Source organism: Suncus etruscus, chromosome 4 (genome assembly GCF_024139225.1).
Source record: "Suncus etruscus isolate mSunEtr1 chromosome 4, mSunEtr1.pri.cur, whole genome shotgun sequence".
Classification (NCBI taxonomy): Eukaryota; Metazoa; Chordata; class Mammalia; order Eulipotyphla; family Soricidae; genus Suncus; species Suncus etruscus.
The window spans coordinates 3282510-3290086 of record NC_064851.1 but is presented as its reverse complement, the minus strand read 5'-3'; the positions used below and the strand labels follow the sequence as shown (position 1 = coordinate 3290086).

General features: G+C 41.0%; 1 pseudogene; it reads left to right on the top strand.

Moving 5' to 3' along the window:
- Nucleotides 1–5651: 5651 nt before the first annotated feature.
- Nucleotides 5652–5956, top strand: LOC126006356 (thioredoxin-like; annotated as a pseudogene).
- Nucleotides 5957–7577: the final 1621 nt, after the last annotated feature.

Below are 7577 nucleotides of genomic sequence, written 5' to 3'. Positions count from 1 at the left end.
GGCATCACTTTCCCAAACTTTAAATTGAATTACAAAGCTGTAGTCATTAAAAATCATGGTACTGGGGGCCGAAGAGATAGCATGGAGGTAAGGCATTTGCCTTTCATGCAGAAGGTCATCGGTTCGAATCCCGGCATCCCATATGGTCCCCTGAGCCTGCCAGGTGTGATTTTTGAGTTTGGAGCCAGGAGTAACTCCTGAGCACTGCCGGGTGTGACCCAACACCCCCCCCAAATCATGGTACTAAAATATAGATAGATCCTCAAACAGTGAAATAGACTTGAGTATTCAGAGATTGTGCCCAAGATATACAATCAATTAATCTTTGATAAAGGGGCAAGAAATGCAAAATGGAGCAAGGAAAGCCTCTTCAACAAGTAGCATTTAAGCAACTGGTCAGCTGCTTTCAAAAAAGAGAACTCAGACCTCCATCTAACACCGTGCACAAAGGTCAAATCCAAATGGATTAAAGACCTGGATATCAGACCCGAAACATTTAGGTATGGGCCCGGAGAGATAGCTCAGCGGCATTTGCCTTGAGCAGCCGATTCAGGATCTAAGGTGGTTGGTTCGAATTCCGGTGTCCTATATGGTCCCCCGTGCCTGCCAGGAGCTATTTCTGAGCAGATAGCCAGGAGTAACCTCTGAGCACGAGCCGGGTGTGACTCAAAAACTTAAAAAAAAAACCAAAACATTTAGGTATATTGAACAACACATAGGTAAAACACCCCACGACATTGATACTAAAGGCATCTTTAAGGAGGAAACAGCACTCTCCAAACAAGTGGAAGCAGAGATAAACATATAATAAGCTGAGAATCTTCATCAAAGGACATAGTCCCTAGGATACAAAACCTACCTACAGAATGGGAGAAACTATTCACCCAATACCCAGCAGACAAGGGGCTAATATCTAAGATATACAAGCCACTGACAGAACTTAACAAGAAAAACTTCTAACCCCATCAAAAAATGGGGAGAAGAAACGAACAATTTATCAAAGAAGAAATACAAATGTCCTAAAGGCACATGAAAAAATGTTCCATATCACTAATTATCAAGGAGATGCAAATCAAAACAACAATGAGATACCATCTCACATCACAGAGACTGGCACAGATCACAAAAAACAAGAACAATCAGTGCTGGCATGTGGGGAGAATGGAGCTCTCATTCACTGCTGGTGGGATTGCCGTCTAGTCCAACTTTATGGAAATTAATATGGAGATTCCTTCAAAAACTGGAAATTGAGCTCTCATAAAATCCAGCTATACCACTCCTAGGGGTATACCCTAGGAACACAAAAACACAATCCAAAAATCCCTTCCTCACACCTATATTCATCGCAGCACTATTTACAATAGCCAGACTCTGAAAACAACTGAGATGCCCTTCAACCGATGAATGGCTAAAGAAACTGTGGTACATATACACAATGGAATATTATGAAGTCATCAGGAGAGATGAAGTCATGAAATTTTCCTATACATGAATGGGCATGAAAACTATTATGCTGAGTGAAATAAATCAGAGGGAGAGAAAGACAGACAGAATAGTTTCACATATCCATGGGTTTTAAGGAAAATAAAAGACATTATTATAATAATTCCCAGTAATGGGGGTCTGAAGGACCAGATGAAGCACCTCGAGAAGAGGTGAGTGCAGTCAGAACATTAACAAACACCAAAACAATGTTAATGAGTGAGAGAAGTAGAATGCCTGTCTCAAATACAGGCAGAGGGTGTGGGTTGAGGTAGGTGGAGTGTATTGGTGGTGGGAATGTTGCACTGGTGAAGGGGGGTGTTCTTTTTGTGACTCAAATCCAACTACAGTCATGTTTGTAATCATGGTGTTTAAATAAAGATTAAATAAATAAATAAATAAAAATTTTTAAAAATTGTATAACATTTTACTATAACTTTGTATATAAAAATATCTCGACATGTCAGCATGAACAGTAATAAAAACAAACTCTCCAGTAGATTCCCACTATGTTAGGAATAAAATTAAATTCTTGGTTTCGGCCTCAAAAACTCTAACAATATGTACACCAATCAAATCTCTCATATAATCCTCTTCTTGCCTTTCATTATATCTTTTTGGGGGGCGCACCTGGTGACACTCAGTGGTTACTCCTAGCTATGCACTCAGAAATCGCTGCTGGCATGGAGGACCATATGGGATGCGGTACCTCCTAGGTCAGCTGTGTGCAAGGCAAACTCCCTGCTGCTCAGCCACTGTTCTGGCCCCTCATTATATCTTATATAATTCATTATATTTTATTTTCATTATACTCTTTTTGTTTGTTTTGTTTTGGGGCCACACCCGGTGATGCTCAGGGGTTACTCCTGGCTATGCACTCAGAAATCTTTCCTGGCTTAAGGGGCCATACAGGACACTGAGTGCAAGGCAAACGCCCTACCACTTGCACTACCACTCAGGCCCCTATACTTTATTTCTTGAACATACCAGCATCATAGGTATTATATCAACATTATAGGTTGATATTTTCTTTTTTATTTATTAATATTCTTTTTATTTCTCCATATTTATCTGGTTCATTACTCTCAGTACAAATTTACTATCATCTCTGTTCTTTGATTTCTTTTTCTCCATGTTATGTGTCTTTATTTTCTGGCTATTTTTTTTTTTTTTTTTGTGGTTTTTAGGTCACACCCGGCAGTGCTCAGGGGTTATTTCTGGTTCCAGGCTCAGAAATTGCTCCTGGCAGGCACAGGGGACCATATGGGAAGCCGGGATTCGAACCGATGACCTCCTGCATGAAAGGCAAACGCCTTACCTCCATGCTATCTCTCCGGCCCCTTTTTCTGGCTATTTTTTAAAGATACTCTCTTTTCTTTAAATAGATTTTATATTTAAGTAACATGATTATAATTGGGTTACAGTCACAAACAGAACACCCCCCTCACCAGTGTAACGGTCCCCCCTCCCAATGCCTTCCTTCCCCTTCCCATCCCCTGCCTGTATTCGAAACAGGCATTCTACTACAGTTATTTGTTTTTAAGTTCAGTAAGTTGTTTTTTTTCTTAAAGGATAAGGGTTAAAAAAAATAGTAAAGGTGTGACAGTGGCAATCGCCATTGTATGCATAGGCCCAGAAAAATATGGGGAAAACAGAAAAAATCCTTGGCCTGATTACAATTAGTCCTCACCCCCGAAGTTTATTGGCATAAGACCAACTCTGGGCTCTAGGCATTCCAGTCTGTCCAACCCGAGTCATTCTCCGTGGTCCTGGTGAAACTTTGTCACACTTTAGCTGTTGTTGGTATCAGGTTCCTATATTTAGAGATTCTGGATTCTATGCATTTCTTTCATCGAAGTCAGGCTGATGTGGAGCATCCTCTAGTTCAGCACATCATTAGATGCGGAGCAATCTGCCCTGCAAGTAGGCTGTTGCTGAGTCAACTGGGTGTTGAGAGCACTCTTTGGAGTAAATCAATGCCAGAGCAATGGTAGGTCTTCCCTTTTAGAGGTTTGGATCCTGGTAATGTTATAGACAATTGTGGTTGTTTCCATAGATGGTATCCATTTTTCAGTGGTGTATATGCAAAGCCCATTCTTCTGAGACCTAAGCCAAATCATTATGCCCATGTTCAGGTTATAAGACCTAACTGCATTACCAAATTTGTTTTCCCATCTCTATTAGATAAGAACTTTTTTGCATATGTATTATTTTCCCATTTTAATGTGCCTATGCAAAAGAGTAACAATGCCACAAGATATTGTTGGTGCATCTGGGGTCCGACGAATAAAGTCCAACATTCCCCATAACTTGGTTCAAACATGAATTCTATACAGAGATACTCTTCTACCAGTATTGCTTATAAAACAGATCTCAAAGGGGGAAAAGCAAACAAACAATCAAATAAAAAAAAAACCAGTGGGCAAAAAAAACACACACAAAAAAACAACAACAACAAAAAAAAACAGTGGGCAAAGTTGTCACTATATAAGAAGATATTCGAAAAGAGTTATAGATGTTAAGGGAATACCTCTGAGATATACAAAGGAGAGACACGTGTCCCTTTTATGTTTTAGAAATAGTCAAGAGGGAGGGTGTTGTTTCCGAGACACCACTTTGGTCTGTGATTTGGCCAAGCGAAGAGCACATGGAGTCATGTCATCCCCGTGTTGCCTGCTGAAGTTCCGACTCCCCGAGAGGGGTTTGCTTCCTAACTGCTGGAAGCCGGAAGTTCAGCAGTCCCCTCCCCGTCCCACAGGGACTGGGAGGAAGGAGAGAGAAGGCTGTGGGGGGCAGCCGAGACTGCATCTTCCCTAAGCTTGACCAAAAAGCCTACCGCATGGGAGCCATATCGTCCCGTGTTGCCTGCTGAAGCTTCTGACTCCTGGAGAGGTGATAGCTTCCTAATTCCTAATTTATTTAAAGAAAATGTATCATAGTTGACATAACTGAACATAATATATTTGTTTTAGAATGATAGGAAGCGAAATTATCAAAAATATAAAGAAAATAGATCTGGGGCCAGGAGAGATAGCACAGCGGCGTTTGCCTTGCAAGCAACTGATCCAGGACCTAAGGTGGTTGGTTCGAATCCCGGTGTCCCATATGGTCCTCCGTGCCTGCCAAGAGCTATTTCTGAGCAGACAGCCAGGAGTAACCCCTGAGCACTACCGAGTGTGGCCCAAAAACAAACAAAAAAAATAGATCTAAAAATTTAAAAAGCGGCAAAAAGAAAAGGAGAGTTCATTAGCAATTATTTAGTGACAATTATTGTATCACCAATAATACAATAGGAGAAGCTTTAGTATGCTTTTTTAAAAATAGTAGATGCACTGAAAAAAGAAAGATGTGTGTGGCAGTTGTTGTTGTTTGCATAGGCACAGCAAAATAGAAGAGAAATTGGAAGGAGAAACCTTTGGACTAAAAACAGGGAGACCTCACTCCTGAAATATTTTGCATAAGACCAACTCCAGATTCATGCCTACCAGGTTATACAACCCCTTTGACATTCTTGTGGTCCCAGAAACAGTCCTTCACCATCACAGTTGTGGCTGTCGGGTTTCTGTAGTATTAGATCCTGGTTTCTGTACAGGTCCTGTGTTGAAGGCGTCTTATGGCTTTGTCTAACCACTAGGGAGCATTGCAGAGAATCCTGCCCTAAAGGCAGACTGTTGCTGTTCCTAGGTTGTCATGGTGTCATAAGTACCATCTTTGGAGTAAGTCAGTGCCATGGGGATAGTGGAGCCTTCCTTGTTAGAGTTCTTATTCCTTCCACAGATGGTGTCCACGGTTCAGGGGTGAATGGTCAATGGCCAATCAGCTGAAGTCTAAGTCAAGTCACTATGCCAGGTGTTCAGGGTATAAGGTCCCACTGCCATTTAAAATGTTGTGTTCTGTGCCTCCTGAGTTTGTGACTCTCGGCTGCCTCTGTCACTCTCCAGCCACCACCAAAATGGTGAAGCAGATGGAAAGCAAGAATACTTTTCACAGGGGCCGGAGAGATAGCATGGAGGTAAGGCGTTTGCCTTTCATGCAGAAGGTCATCGGTTCGAATCCCGGCATCTCATATGGTCCCCCGTGCCTGCCAGGAGCAATTTCTGAGCATGGAGCCAGGAGTAACCCCTGAGCACTGCCAGGTGTGACCCAAAAACCACAAAAAAAAAAAAAAAAAAAAAAAAAAGAATGCTTTTCAAGAAGTCTTGAGCAGTGCAGGAGATAAACTTGTAGTAGTTGATTTCTCAGCCACGTGGTGTGGACCTTACAAAACAATCAAGCCTTTCTTTCATGCCCTCTCTGAAGGTATTCCAATGTGGTGTTCCTTGAAGTCGATGTGGATGATTGCCAGGACGTTGCTTCAGAGTGTGGAGCCAAATGCATGCCAACATTCCAGTTTTTCAAGAAGGGACAAAAGGTGGGTGAATTTTCTGGAGCAAATAAGGAAAAACTTGAAGCCACCATCAATGAATGCATCTAATCCCATTTTCAAGAACATTGTTCATCAGTTATATAATTTTAATATATATCTTTAAATATATATTTATATATATTTAAAAAATATATTTTTACAAAAATGACATCAAGTACGAATATATGAATATGAATATATTATATGAATAATATTATATTAATTATAATATATTATATTAACATTTTATAATATATAATATAATATGAATATATACATTTTATATATTTTAAAATATATATATTTTTTACAAAAAATGACATCAAATATGAAGATTAGGGGTTGGAGAGATAGCACAGCAGTAGGGCATTTGCCTTGCAAGCAGCTGATCCAGGATGGACAGTGGTTCAAATCCCGGCATCCCATATGGTCCCCCATCCCTGCCAGGAGCAATTTCTGAGCACAAAGGCCAGGAGTAACCCTGAGCGCTGCCGGGTGTGACCCAAAAAACAAAAAAATAAAATAGAATAAAGACTATATGACCAATACCATTGATTGTAATGATAAATATTAATTGTACCCTTTTCTCGTTTTAATGTGCCTATGCAAAAAGGACAACGCCACAAGATATTACTGGTGCCTATGGGGGTTGAGGTATCAAGACCAACAGTCCCCATAACCTTTTTCTTACATGGCCTCTAGACAAAGACTTGTCTACTGGGATTCCATACTAAACGGTTCCTGAGGAGGGGGAAATTGCCACTACATGAGAAGATATTTGATTACAGTTATACTTATTAAAGGAATGTAAATAAAGGAAATATTCAAAGGAGATTCATATGTTCTTTTTAAGTCTTTTGAAATAGGCTGAAAAGGGTGAGATCCAGAACCCAGCTTCAACCTGTGAGTTGGTATTTTGGAGTCTAAGAAAGATGCTCCCAGCAGTCACCTATCAGGGAATAGCCTTAAGCGGGGGGCTTCTCCACCACCAAATCCGATAGCAAGCAGAAGTCCCAGGAGAAGGAAAAGGGGCCGTCGAGAGAGAATCATAGCAGCTGAGTGTCAGTTTCTTATGTATCTTTTCACTTTGGGGGCTGGTTGACATCTGGCTGGGGTGGGAAGAATATTCTGCTCTGTGAGGAGTTAAGTTTATGATAATTATACAGGGGTTTGGGCATTCCATTTCCTTTCCTAGGAGCAATATAAAATTATGAGCATTGTGGAATCATGGTAAAAAAAAATTTAAAAAGTACAGTTGTCACGCAGAAACACTAGGGCCTGTATGTTTTCAGAAATGAGAATTGATGAGAAAGGACCCCTGTGCAGAAGGTGGCCTGCACAGCTGGGTTTATGCCCTGTGGGAGGAGCTACATGTTCCCTTCCCCTAGATCCCGGGACCCAGCTGCCCGGCCATGCTGTGAAGGCCTGGCCTGGCAGTCCCATATTACTGCTGTAGGGTTTAATACAAGGGGCATATGGGCTAGCTTTCCCCCACAGAGGCATCACAGTTACCAATTGCAAAAGGAACAGTGGTTTCCTGGTTGCTGGGGTCTCCGTCCAGTACCATGCTGTTTTAATGAGTATAGCTTTGTAATAAAATTTATATTTGAAGAATGTGATGTCCCCCATATTCCGTTTCCCTCGAATTGCTTTAGCTATTCATGAGTTTTTATTGTTCCAAATGAATTTC